General features: G+C 44.3%; 1 long non-coding RNA gene across 1 annotated transcript; it reads left to right on the top strand.

The window, feature by feature from the left end:
- The first annotated feature begins 32 nt into the window (after nt 1-32).
- On the top strand, nt 33-11,439 carry LOC140916884 (uncharacterized). The gene is made up of 3 exons (XR_012160679.1): nt 33-336; nt 1,362-1,470; nt 11,101-11,439. It is a non-coding gene; the product is annotated as an uncharacterized lncRNA (long non-coding RNA).
- Nucleotides 11,440-13,438: the final 1,999 nt, after the last annotated feature.

Here is a 13,438-nt window from a genome sequence, read left to right as displayed (position 1 = left end):
TGTGAAAGAGGGGCGGGACTTTCTTCATGCGTTGTCTGTGCGACAAGAGCAGAGCCCCCAAACCCTCCATCCGCCGCCTCCGCAGTGTCCCTCCGCCTCCCTTCCACCGTCGCTGCGAGGAGGCTGCAGGACGGACTAGTTGCAAATTAATCCCCCCTCACCGTAAGCGGCCACCCTGCTACTGGCATCTCTGCCCGAGGTGGCCTTCGGTGGGCTCCCTGTTCGACACAACACTCATGTTGCAAAGCGTGCAGAGAAAAGATGCAAGCAGGGGGTCAAGGTCGTCTGGCTCACCTGCCTCCTACAGCTCCAGCTACTTGGTTTATCCAAGAGCAGGTTAAGATCTGGCTTAATTTCATTGTGGTCTATAGCTACCTGTATGGGAAAGAAAAGGAGGACTTGTGGCACTTTAGAGACTAACCAATTTATTTGAGCATAAGCTTTTGTGAGCTACAGCTCACTTCATCAAGTGCCACAAGTCCTCCTTTTCTTTTTGCGAATACAGTCTAACACGGCTGTTACTCTGAAACCTGTATGGGAAAGAGATCTCTGAGCTTAGATGGGTCTTTAATTTAGCAGAGAAAGGCATTAAAATGAGGAAATTTTAAACTGGGTGGGTACCCAACCATTGCAATAAAAACCACCTGCGGAGGTGGTGAAGTCTCTAGCACTTGCAGTCTTTAAATCTGGACGGGATATCTTTTTAAAAGATATGCTATAGCTATAGCTCAAACAGAAGTTATGGGTTTGATGCAGAAGTTACTGCATGAGATTCTCTGGCCTGTGTTAGCAGGTCAGACTAGATCGGGGTGGCCAACCTGTGGCTCCGGAGCCACTTGTGGCTCTTCAGAAGTTAATATGCGGCTCCTTGTATAGGCACCGACTCCGAGGCTAGAGCTACAGGTGCCAACTTTCCAGTGTGCCTGAGGGTGCTCACTGCTCAACCCCTGGCTCTGCCATAGGCCCTGCCTCCACTCCATCCCTTCCCATCCCCTCCTCTGAGCCTGCCTTCTCCTTCTCCCCTGCCCCCAGAGTCTCCCGCATGCCACGAAATAGCTGATCGGGAGGGAGGGGGAGGCGCTGATTGGCGGGGCTGCCGGTGTATGGGTGGCCCTGGGAACGGGGGTGACGGGGAGCTGATGAGGGGCTGCTGACATATTACCATGGCTCTTTGCCAATGTACATTGGTGAATTCTGGCTCCTTCTCAGGCTCAGGTTGGCCACCCCTGGACTAGATTATAATAATGATCCCTTCTAGATTTAAAGACTATTAATTGGATGTCATCACATCTTGATGTCAGTTACTGGCTGAGTTTGTGTCATCACAACCTGACAAAACCATGGTGTTCCATATCATAAAGCCTAGGGTTGCTAAGTATCCGGTTTTCGACCAGAACACTGCGCCCCATGGCCGCACCTGTGCCTAGGAGACAGAGAGACATGCTGACCACTTCCCAGGAGCCACCTGAGGTAAGCGCTGCCTGGAGCCCGCACCCTGAACCTCCCCTGCACTCCAATCCCCTGCCTCACCCCAGTGAAAATGAGTGAGTGAGCGAGGGTGGGGGAGAGTGAGCAACGGAGGGAGAGGGGATGAAGTGAGCGGGGGCAAGGCCTCGGAGAAGGGGCGGGGCAAAGACAGGGGCAAAGGCAAGGGTGTTCGGTTTTCTACAATTAGAAAGTTGGCAACCCTAATCAAGTCACAACCCAACATAAAAAAGACATTTATTCACTCCTTCAAGTGTTACTCCTGTCTTTGTCATCAAATCAATTTGACACATTAGCTGGATGTTCTGCTTTCACTATAGAGATAAATTGATCACTTCACACCTCTCTGAGCTATTGTTTTAGGATGTCTGCAGATTCAGGACAGCATTGAATCACTTACTTTATTTTTTCAAGTTTTTCCACAACCATGAGAACTAGAAGTACAATTTTTTTTAAAAAAATGAAAACTTAGGTTCTTGAGTATCAATTTGATGACATATATGTGATAAGTATGGTTATTAATGAGCATTGTAACATATACACTATTATTAATACCTATATTAAATTTAAATCACAATGCAATCTTAGCTAAGGAGCTGCTATGCTGCTTCTGTACTTGAGAGCCAATTCTACTCTTATTGTCTTCAGGGGAAGCAGGATAAAGTCTATAATGTGTAAATTTATCCATAAGAAATTCTTGAAAATTCCTTCTCATTATCCCCACAACATCTTGCTGCTTACTGAGGCTATTTTTCCACATCTGGGATATGGGAATTTGCTATTGACTTCAACAGGAACAGGAGCAGGCCCGTAATAGGTGTATTTATTACTAAGAAAACCTTTTACAGCTTCTTCCTTTCCCACAACTTCCTGCCACCTCTTCAGTCTGAAAACCTGTTATCTACCTGTCCAGGATGCAGTCTAAAGGGGTTTCCTATTTCTGGGATGCTGCCATGGTGGAAGAGCGAGAGTGAAGGGTGAACAAGGCAAGGGGCCTCCACCATGGCAACACAAGTATTCATGTGGTTGGACTGATGCCATGGAAGCCAAGAAGATATTTGGGCAGCCATTGAGACAGTAGGGAAGGGATCATTCTTCTATTGGTACCTGACCCTCTAAAGACTACAGGGCCAGAAAGCCAGCCACTTTCATGGCTGAAGAAGTACTAACTGCCACATAGCAAGAAAGGTCCTATAAAAGCATTTAGCTTTATAAAAGTCAGACTTGACTACGGGAGTGCAAAGCTTGACTACATAAGTCATAAGCAATATTGACACTTGGGTAGTCTTGGCAAAGCATCCAAAGCCACTAAGCATAAATACTAGTTACTAAAGAGTGGGGAAGGTGGGGTACTGATGTCCCTCTGCGACATTTTGGGGTCAACCCAGATCACTAAGAGATTGTGTCACCTCCTGCCTTACAGCTCTGGAGGTCTTCAGAACTATGCAGCTGTGGCTCAGAGCCCTAACACAAACAGCCAGTATTCAAGCCTATAAGTCACACCCTGGCTTTCACCCTGCCACCCACTTGCTTTTCGCGGAGTGACCCTAACACTCTCCCAATCCTGAATTTCCCCAAAATTATCTGCCAATGGGGTGATCTGCCAAGAATCCCGGAACTGCGGATTACTGTTACCCCTCTCAGCCTCAGCAAGTGAGAGTTTTGCTACTGCTAAGTTGTGTTTCAACTCCCTGGTACACCAGCTTGTCTGTCTTGCCAGCAAACTCTTCAGGACTCTGCCAGTCCAAACTTTGCCTTGCAGGTAACAGTGAACCCTAACTCCCAAGTTCCCCAGAGATCTATCCCTGCAGCACCCAGCCATCTCCTGGAACACTCACAGCAGTTATTAAGTTTGTTGCTCCTTTAACAAAACAATACATTGCAACTCATTAATTTAACTAGGCTTTGACAAACTCTTATTTCAAATCACAGCACTGAATTGATTTATAGTAAAAGTAGAACAAGATGATTTAACAAAAAGACATCATCTTAAATTATATGAAGTATAAGGACTAAAGATAGGAAGGGTTACAAGCAAATAAAAGTAAAAAATACACTTTTAAGACTAAAACTTAATTTCAGCAAGTTACAATCTTTGCCTAAGCAGGTTTCTCACCTACACTCACTTCCCAGAGACTTCAACCCCATTGACTGAAGGAGCCAACATTCTGTGATTTCAAGAGCTCTGGCCCCTTTAATCCCCCAAGTGATGGCTACCAAAATTGCTTTCCATTTCTGCTTATATCTCCCAGAGTTCATTGACCCTGTTACAAAGGGCAGGAATGTTGTTGCTGTTCTTCCCTTCCTATTGAAGTGGGGCTTCCATTGTTTTGATTCCATAATGCTTAATTTACACTGGAAACAGATAGATAGCTACTGCTATCTGGGAGCCTTTGCTGAGTTTGGTTACAGACTTTAAAGCATAATATCAGTGAGTATCCATAATTCCCCACATACTGTTAATGCATACATTTCACACAATGATATTAATCACCAGTGTGTCAGAGACTTTAGTAAAGAGACATTACGCAATACATTTTTATTATACACTAATATTGTATACAATCAGTTGATTCAATTGCTTATCATTTGAGTATCAGACACTGTCTTTATAGACAAGTAAATCTTTGAAATATATTATTTGAAAAGTAAGCCCAGAACAAGCTTCTCTCTCTTACTGGGATATAGATGTGATGCTGTCTTGACACTGCTTTAAGATGTAGGAAGGCTTCCTGGGGGTGCAGTCTCTGTCCCCTGAGATTGGTAAGCATTCATCTTTCCCCACTTGGTCTCCTGATGGCTTTATTTACCTTGCATGTAAATGTGCTTTTCTTTGTCTTTGGTTACACTCTTGCCTAATATACATCAGAGACACCTTCAGCCAGGTGGAACCACATTCCTTTGTCTGGACAGGGTGTGGCTTAAGCACTGCTTGCCAAATACATTGTAAAGAACATAATTCTGTCATAATTCTATAACTCTTTGTACACACCCTGTACATACACCACACAATGATTTTTAGGACCAGCGTGTTACCAGATTGTATATGATACCTTACGTGACAACTTTTAGCTAGAGATTATGACAACAGCGTGCTAGATGTAGTGAGTATGCCAGGCCTGACAAGAGATGCTGACAGAGTTGTGAACCACCAATGGGTCTCTGTGTCACAACCACCCACTGCTGCTGATGATGCAAGGAAGAAGGGGAAAGAATAAAGACGACATATTTTTCAGGGCTGGGGTTGGAGAGGATATCTTATTAAAATAAGATTAAGATTAAGATTAGATGATAACACGGATGAGAGAGGGCAAATATTTGTTACAAGATAACATTTTTTATTTAATGGACTGTCCAATTTAATAATTTATTGGAGACTATGTAAATTTGGCAGATGGTTGGTAACATCAGGGTACAGTATTTTTAAAAAAATCAAATTACAAGGATGTAGAATAAATGAAACAAATCACAACAATTACAGGCTACAATCATAGGGTGCAAAGACACCAAGTCAATAAAACATAATGTTAAGGAACAAAGCATTAGACTTTCAGGACCCAATCTTCTGATGATCGAGCTCAAAAGATTGAGCCTAAATTAGAAAGTATATTTTTTTAAACATACCAGACAAATGCATATTCTGTCTACAGCATGCAATTAGAATCTTCTGAAATGCTGAGTGCTTCCACAGAGGTGTTTACTATTCTCAGCTCCCATTGGTGTCAACAGGAGTCAATATCCTAGTAAAGAGAAGAGGATGGAAGTTGATAAAGTACAGGTAGCATTGAAGAGAAATAAACAAAAAAGAGTACTATTTTATTACATGACGTGAAGGCAGACAACTAAATATTGAAGTGCTTGTATATAAATTCAAGAAGTCTAAATGCTAAGATGAGTAAACTTGAATGCCTGGTATTAAATGAGGATATTGATATAATAGGCATCAGAGAAACTTGGTGGAATGATAATCAATGAGACACAGTAATACCAGGGTACAAAACATATAGGAATGACACGGAACTCTACTTCTCCCTGCTGCAAGTTCCCTCCCAATGGAGCTATCCTGCAGGACCTAGGTTCCCCAGGGCTGGGTTCTTCCAGCCCCAGCATCAGACGAACACACACACACACACAGAGCACTTCTGAGAGAACCAAGTTAATCAGCACTCTCAAGCTGCCCCCTCATAGGCCCTTGGATTCAGCAGGCTGGGTGGAACAGCACCTCCAAGCTGTCACCCTCATATGCCAGGGGCACAAAACCGGCATAGAGTACGCCTGAGCAGGCTGGGTCGAGCAGCACTTCCAATCTGCCACCTTTACGTGCCCCTAAACTCAGCAGACTGGGTCGAGCAGCACTTCCAAGCTGCCACCCTCATATGGCCCAGGTTCAGCACGTCTCTATCCTGACTTTCACGTTACAATTGTTTGGGTAGTAACCCACAGGATTTGGGGGCGCTGCAGGGATCTTTAGCTTAAGTACAAGGAGCATTGCTGCAGAGCGAATGAGGAAGCCAAAAAACACCCACGAGGGGCTCAGAGAGAGAAGCAACCAGTTTAACCATGAAAGTTATTTATTGCCAGGTAATAACCATAGGGGAGCCAAACAAACAAAACAGTTACAATATTAAATCTAACTTACATTTGATTATAAAAGTCAGGTTTAGAAAACTATAACTGATCACACAAGTCAGGGCCAGAGAGAGAGAGAGAAAGAGAGAGAGAGATGGGTTCTCACCACTCCGTGAAGCTTGAATCAGTTGGGGGTCCCAGGTGATGATGGTAGCTGAGAGTCCGGAGTGCTGGAGACAGGCAGAACCCCCAGCATGATCAGTTAGGAGAAGATGAAGTCCCAATGGAACTGATGCAGATTTTGGATCCAGGCATCAGAACACTTACTTGAGCATGGGTAGGGTTTTTTGTAGGGAAACAACAGTGGTTCAAGGGAGAACACTAGATTTGTTTATGGGTAAACTGGTGGCTTAAGGGGGTATACCAAAGTTGTTTTGTTCAGGCTAGACAATAGGAACTGATCATTCCTGGCTATGGACAGTGTTCCTTGGAGGGAGCTCACAATGCATTTAGGGAGCTTCACTATTTTGGATACCAATAAAGGATTTATTACTAGAATTGGTCTGATAACTACTGAGCTGGGTGTATACAGGCGTGGGTTCATTAACATCTGGAGCCAGAGATCCCCCATCATGCAGTGCTTCCCTGCTTTTCTGGTCCCAGAGTTCCATGTGGTTCTTGCCTTGGAATCTCTGTTCTCCATTCTGTATGCTACTAGAGATGCCTCCCTGTCCCATCTTCTATGCAAATGAGGCTAGGGGAGTTTCCTTAATCCTGTCACCCTTGTCCCAGAGGTTTAGTTGTGTCTCCCACTGCCTTTTCATTGCTTTTTGTAAGTCTTTCTTCTGATCAGTTTTGATTCAAGCAGAGGCTGTAGGGGGGAAGGTCTTTCGTGAGTCAGACAGGCTGGTACTGCACCCTGGTTCCCCAAGAATACAGAGTTGATAGGTAACAATGTAGGAAAAAAATTAGAAAAGCTAAGGCACAAAATGAGTTTAAACTGGCTAGAGACATCAAGAGCAAAAAGAAAACATTCTACAAATACATTAGAAGCAAGAGGAAGACCAATGACAGGGTAGGCCAATTACTCAATGACCCTGTGAGGTGTGAGGGTCCCAGAGCCTGGGCTCCAGCCAGAGCCAGGAAGTCTACAGAGCAAAGAAACAGCATGGCAGCCTGAACCCCATGAACCCGAGTCAGCTGGCACCGGCCAGTTGTGGGTTTTACTTTGCTGTGTAGACATACCCTAGACAATAAAGGTACTAAAGGAATATCAGTGAAGACGAGGCCATTGCAGAGAAGCTAAATGAGTTCTTTGCATTGGTCTTCACTGCAGAGTATATGAGGGAGATTCTCACCCCTAAGCATTCTTTTTAGGTGACAAATCTGAGGAAATGTCCCAGATTGACATGTCAGTAGCGGAGGCTTTGGAACAAATTGATAAACAATAATAAGTCACCAGGACCAGATGGTATTCACCTACAAGTTCTGAAGGAACTCAAATATGAAATTGCAGAAGTAATAACTATGGTATGTAACCTATGCTTAAAATCAGACTCTATACCAGATGACTGGAGGATAGCTAAAGTAATACCAATTTTTTAAAAAGGCTCGAAAGGCAATCCTAGATATTACAGGCCAGTAAGCCTAAGTTCAACACCAGGCAAATTGGTTGAAACTGTAGTAAAGAACAGAAATATCAGAAACAGAGATAAACACGATTTGTTGGGGAAGAGACAACATGGCTTTTATAAAGGGAAATCATGCCTCACCAATCTATTAGACTTTTTTGAGGGGATCAACAAGCGGACAAAGGTGATCCAGTTGATACTGTGTACTTAGACTTTCAGAAAGCCTTTGATTAGGTCCACACCAAAGCCTCTTAAGCAAAGTAAATACTCATGGAATAAGAGGAGAGAGTCCTCTCATGGATCAGTAACTAGATAAAAGACAAGAAATAAAGGTTAGGACTAAATGATCAGTTTTTACATGGAGAGAAGTGAATAGCTGGGTCCCTCACAGATCTGTACTGGGACCTGTACTGTACAGAATATTCATAAGTGATCTGGAAAAGGGGATGAACAGTGAGATGCCAACATTTGCAAACAATACAAAATTATTCAAAGCTGACTGCAAAGAGTTACTGTCATAAATATAAAGGGAAGGGTAACAACCTTTATGTATGCAGTAACATAAAATCCCACCTGGCCAGAGGTACAGACAGAGGTACAGAATCATTTTACCTGTAAGGGGTTAAGAAGCTCAAATAACCTGGTTGGCACCTGACCAAAAGGACCAATAAGGAAAGAAGATACTTTCAAATCGGGGAGGGGGGGGCGGAGAGGTTTTGTTTGTGCTCTCTTTGTTCTCTTTCGGACAGAGAGAGACCAGGGCAGGAAAAAACATATCCTAAATACATACCTGAAATGAGCATCTAAGATTACAAAAGTTGTAAGTAAACCAAGGAAATGCATTAGATTATCTTTTGTTTTATCTTGTAAATTTTCCCTATGCTAAGAGGGAGGTTTATTCCTGTTTTTGTAACTTTGAAGTTGAGCCTAGAGAGTGTTAAGGAAAAGTTAGCACATGTGACTCCATTTTGGTTTGGGGCCCACCATTGTTTAAATGCCAGCACATCATACACCAGGAGGAGTGATCCTTAGATACTGAATCCCTGTGAAAATCCTCCTCCTTGTTTCCAGCCTGCCTTGACTCCCAGTATCTGGTTTTTGTCAGTCTCTAACTCCCAGTCTCTTGGCCTTGATGTGAGGCCTCCCATCCTGATAATAAAGGTTACTAATGCGTGGCTTTAGGACCATGCTGTGTAATTAACATACTGGTATAGCACGAGGAATGCACCAAGCAGGGACAGGTGGTAGATAAGACAAGGGTTTGTTTATTGGCTAAGGTTTCCGATGCACGAGGGCAACATGCTTTGCTAAAAAGTATATAACCTTTGTATAATCTGTATTCAGGGACCCCTCCTGGCTAGCAGGGGGGCACCACGCTCGAGCGTAATAAACTTGGTGTTTTTTGGGAACTCTGCAGTTGTGGACTTTGTTTATGTGCCTCAGCCTAGATTTGAACTGTGCGTGACCTATCAGGTATAATTCGCAGCATTTGTGTGCGTGTCCTACCAGGTGTAATTCGTAGCATTTGTGTGCGTGTCCTACCAGGTATAATTCGTAGCATTTGTGTGCGTGTCCTACCAGGTATAATTCGCAGCAGTTGTGTGCGTGTCCTATCAGGTGTAATTCGTAACAAGGGGAATCCTCTGTGTTTTGAATTTTTTTATCACCCTGTAAAATTACCTTCCATCCTGATTGTACAAAGGTGTTTCTTTAACTTTTTTCTTTAAAATAAAGTTCTTCTTTTAAAAACTTGATTGATTTTAGTGCCCTAAAAATAAAGGGTCTGATCTGTACTTTTATTAAAGGCAATTGGTTGGTATATTATTCTCAAGCCTCCCCAGGAAAGGGGGTGAAGGGAGTTGGGGGGATATTTTGGGGAAATAGGAACTCCAAGTGATCCTTTTCCTGAATCTTTGTCTAAATCACTTGGTGGTGGTAGCAATACCATCCAAGGACAAGGAAAGGATTTGTGCCTTGGGGAAGTTTTTAACCTAAGCTGGTAGAAATAAGCTTAGGGGGTCTTTCATGCAGGTCCCCACATCTGTACCCCAGAGTTCAGAGTGGGGAGGGAACCCTGACAGTTACAAAGGGACCTCACAAAACTGTGAGAACGGGCGACAAAATGGCAGATGAAATTCAACATTGATAAGTGCAAAGTAATGCACATTGGAAAACATAATCCCACCTATACATACAAAATGATGAGGTCTAAATTAGCTGTTACCATTCGTTCTTTGAAAACATCTGCTCAATGTGCAGCAACAGTCAAAAAAGCTAAGCAGAATGTTAGGGAGCATTAGGAATGGGACAGATAATACTGAAAATATAATGCCATTATATAAATCCATGCTACACCCACACCTTGAATACTGCATACACTTTGGGTTGCCCCATCTCAATAAAAGTATATTAGAATTGGAAAAAGATACAGAGAAGGGCAACAAAAATGATTATGTGTATGGAACAGCTTTCATATGAGGAGCAATCACAAAGACTGGGGCTGTTTATCTTAGAAAAGAAACGAATGAGGGGGAACATGATAGAGGTCTATAAAATAATAAATGGTGTCAAGAAAATGAATAGACAAGTATTATTTCCCCCTTCCCATAACATAGGGTTACCCAGTGAAATCAAGGCAGGAGTTTTAAAACTAACATAAGAAAGTACTTCTTCACACAACACATAGTCAACTTGTGGAACTTGTTGCCAGGGGGTGTTATGAAGGCCAAAAGTATAACTGGGTCCAAAAATGAATTAGATAAGTTAATGGAGAATAGGGCCATCGATGGTTATTTATCAAGATGGTCAGGGATGCAACCCCATACTCTGGGTATCCCTAAACCTCTGTGCCAGAAGCTGGGCGTGGATGATAGAAAATGAATCATTCGTAATTGCCCTGTTCTGTTCATTCCCTCTGAAGCATCTGGCACCAGCCCATAAGCACTGACTCCGTGGGTGCTGCGGAGCTGGAGCACCCACTAGGAAAAATCAGTGGGCGTTCCGCACCCACTGGCAGCCAAGCTCCCCCCACCCCCTCCTCGCCTCCTCCTTCCCTGAGCGCATCACGTCCCCGCTCCTTCCCCTCCCAGCGTTTCCCACCCGCTGCCTAACAGCTGTTTGGTGGCGCTTAGGACTTTCTGAAAGGGGGGGGGGAGTGGAGACACGGCACGCTTGGGAGAGGAAGGGGTAAAGAGGCAGGACAGGGACTTGAGGGAAGTGGTGGAACTGGGGCGGGGCGAGGGTGGTGCAGGGGTGGGGCCAAGGGCAGGGGGAAGGGGTCAAGCACCCACGGGGCAGAGGGGAAGTCGGCACCTATACACCAGCCTCTGTTAGAAGACAGGATACTGGACTAGATGGAACATTGGTCTGATCCAGTATGGCCATTTTTATGTTTTAAAGTACTTGTCTCTTGCAGGATTGGGCCTGTTGACAATAGTTTCGTTATGGGTGCACCAAGAAGTGACACTGAACTGAAGCTGGCTACCACTGCTGACACAACTGTAACTGAATGAGCTGTAATTTGAATCTAAAAGCTATCACTGTAATTGATTAATGTTGAGGAGAATACAGACACAACCAGTTTTTTGTTTCACAACACAAGACTAATGCAAAATAAAAAAAAGAAGAGAGAGGAGGGAGAGTGGACTTTTCAAAAGCTTTTTTGGCTGCATACTGTATAATACCCCCACCATTCAAGGATACATGAGATTTCAATAAAGAAACTCAAAGGATGATTTCTGAGGTCATTAAGGAAATCATGCTATTTAGTGAAACAATGGGTCTTTTGGAAGGGGGATCTATAATGTAACTGTCACTGATAAATCTTCCTGCTAGCTAGGAGAAAGTCACAAATACAAAATTGAGAACAAGTAGTCCTCCATATTGGGAACCCTCCTTCGTGGAGCATTTGGTGCCTTTTTCCAAAGAGTGGGAAAGGTAGGGTCATGTGACAGCCTAAGTCTGCCCAGCAACTGCAGACTACTTATGGGTGGGTGCACCCATCACTCTGGGCTGTCCATCAGAGTGGCAGTCCGTCTCCCCCACACACACACAGCCTGCTGTTATCAGCCCCAGAGCAGACCAGGATTTGGGTGAACCCCCTGCCCCAGCCTGGAGCTCTCTCCCACACCCCAAACCCCTCATCCCCAGCCCCACCCCAGAGCCCACACCCCACCCGGAGCCCTCATTCCCATCGTGCACCCTAACCCCCTGCCCCAGCCCAGTGAAAGTGAATGAGGGTGGAAGAGAGCAAGCAACGGAGAGAGGGGGGATGAAGCGAGTAGGGGTGGGGCCTTGGAGAAGGGATGGGGCAGGGCAGGGGTGTTCGGTTTTGTGTGATTAGAAAGTTGACAACCCTACCAGGGGCCTGCCCAAACAGCTGTGGCTGGTGGGTGCTGAGCATCTGCTATTTTTTCCCAGTGAGTGCTTGAGACCCGGACCACCCACGGAGTCAGCACTTATGGATAGTAGGACTGTAAGGCCAAGCCCCTCCGTCTGGAATGACCAGTGTAATTGGATGCAACACACAGGAGTGCCCACTGCACCCTATAAAGGGGTGTAGTAGATTTCACAGCTGTTTAGATCCTTCCAGTGCTCTGAGGCATTGTACTTGTCATTGTGCAATGAATTAACTGTAGCACATCTATAGCTCCATATAAAAATAAAACTGCAGGATGCAGGGATCCAGAGTCATTTTCAGCTCTATTATTTTTAGTAAAGTGTTATTGACACTTTCTTCGGAAAATACATGAGAGCAGCTGAAGCATCAGTTGCAAGGTTGCTCCCAGCTATAACTGGCATGGTGAAAACTCTCTTAGTCAGACTCATTTACAAAAAATGGAAGTAAAATAATGGTGGACAAGGACCAAATTATCATTATTTAGGCCAAAGAATTTATATTATTGAGTGTGCGGTGAGAGGGGGAAGAAAAATCAGGACTTAGGTAAATTTACTTTCAAGTTTTAATAAATAAAAAATATCTCATCTCTCCCTTCGTTAATCTAGTCCATTTCATACACATAATTCCCACAAGATGGCACTGCTGTGTACTTTTTCCCTCTACCAATACATTTATTGCCTAAAATCTGTCTTTGATGCCAGTGGAGAAATACCTCTAAGTATTTCCTTAAACCAGATTTCTTTTCTTATTTTATCAGTAGCATACACTGTCTTATTTCTATTTGATCAGTGACTACGTTTCCATGCTAATCTGTGCCTTGTAGTCATTAAAAAGTAGGAATCCAACTGTCAGGGTTCCTTCCCCACTCTGAACTCTAGGGTACAGATGTGGGGACCCGCATAAAAGACCCCCTAAGCCATGAGCTTCCCACAGGCTTCTCATGGTCCCTGCCAGGAAATTAGTTCCTGCATCTGTAAGGATGTCGGAGGGCCAACCTACCCTGGCAAAGATGTCTGTTAGTGCCTGGCACACACTTTTAGCCCTGGTGTTGCTTAGAGCTACTGCTTCCGGCCATTGGGTGGCAAAATCCATGAAAGTCAGTATGTACTGCTTTCCTCTGGGTGTCTTTTTCGGAAAAGGACCCAGAATATCCACAGCTACTCACTGAAATGGAACCTCAGTGATGGGGAGTGGCTGGAGAGCGGCTTTGACCTGGTCTTGGGGTTTTCCCACTCTTTGGCATACCTCACAAGATCGGGCATAGGCAGAAACATCCTTGCCCATTCCCTCCCAGTGGAATGACCTCCCCAAATGGTCTTTGGCCCTGTTCACCCCAGCATGGCCACTGGGATGA

The sequence above is a fragment of the Lepidochelys kempii genome, chromosome 9 (assembly GCF_965140265.1).
Source record: "Lepidochelys kempii isolate rLepKem1 chromosome 9, rLepKem1.hap2, whole genome shotgun sequence".
Lineage (NCBI taxonomy): Eukaryota > Metazoa > Chordata > Testudines > Cheloniidae > Lepidochelys > Lepidochelys kempii.
The sequence above is the reverse complement of the archived record's forward strand: the minus strand, read 5'-3'. Positions and strand labels throughout refer to the sequence as shown.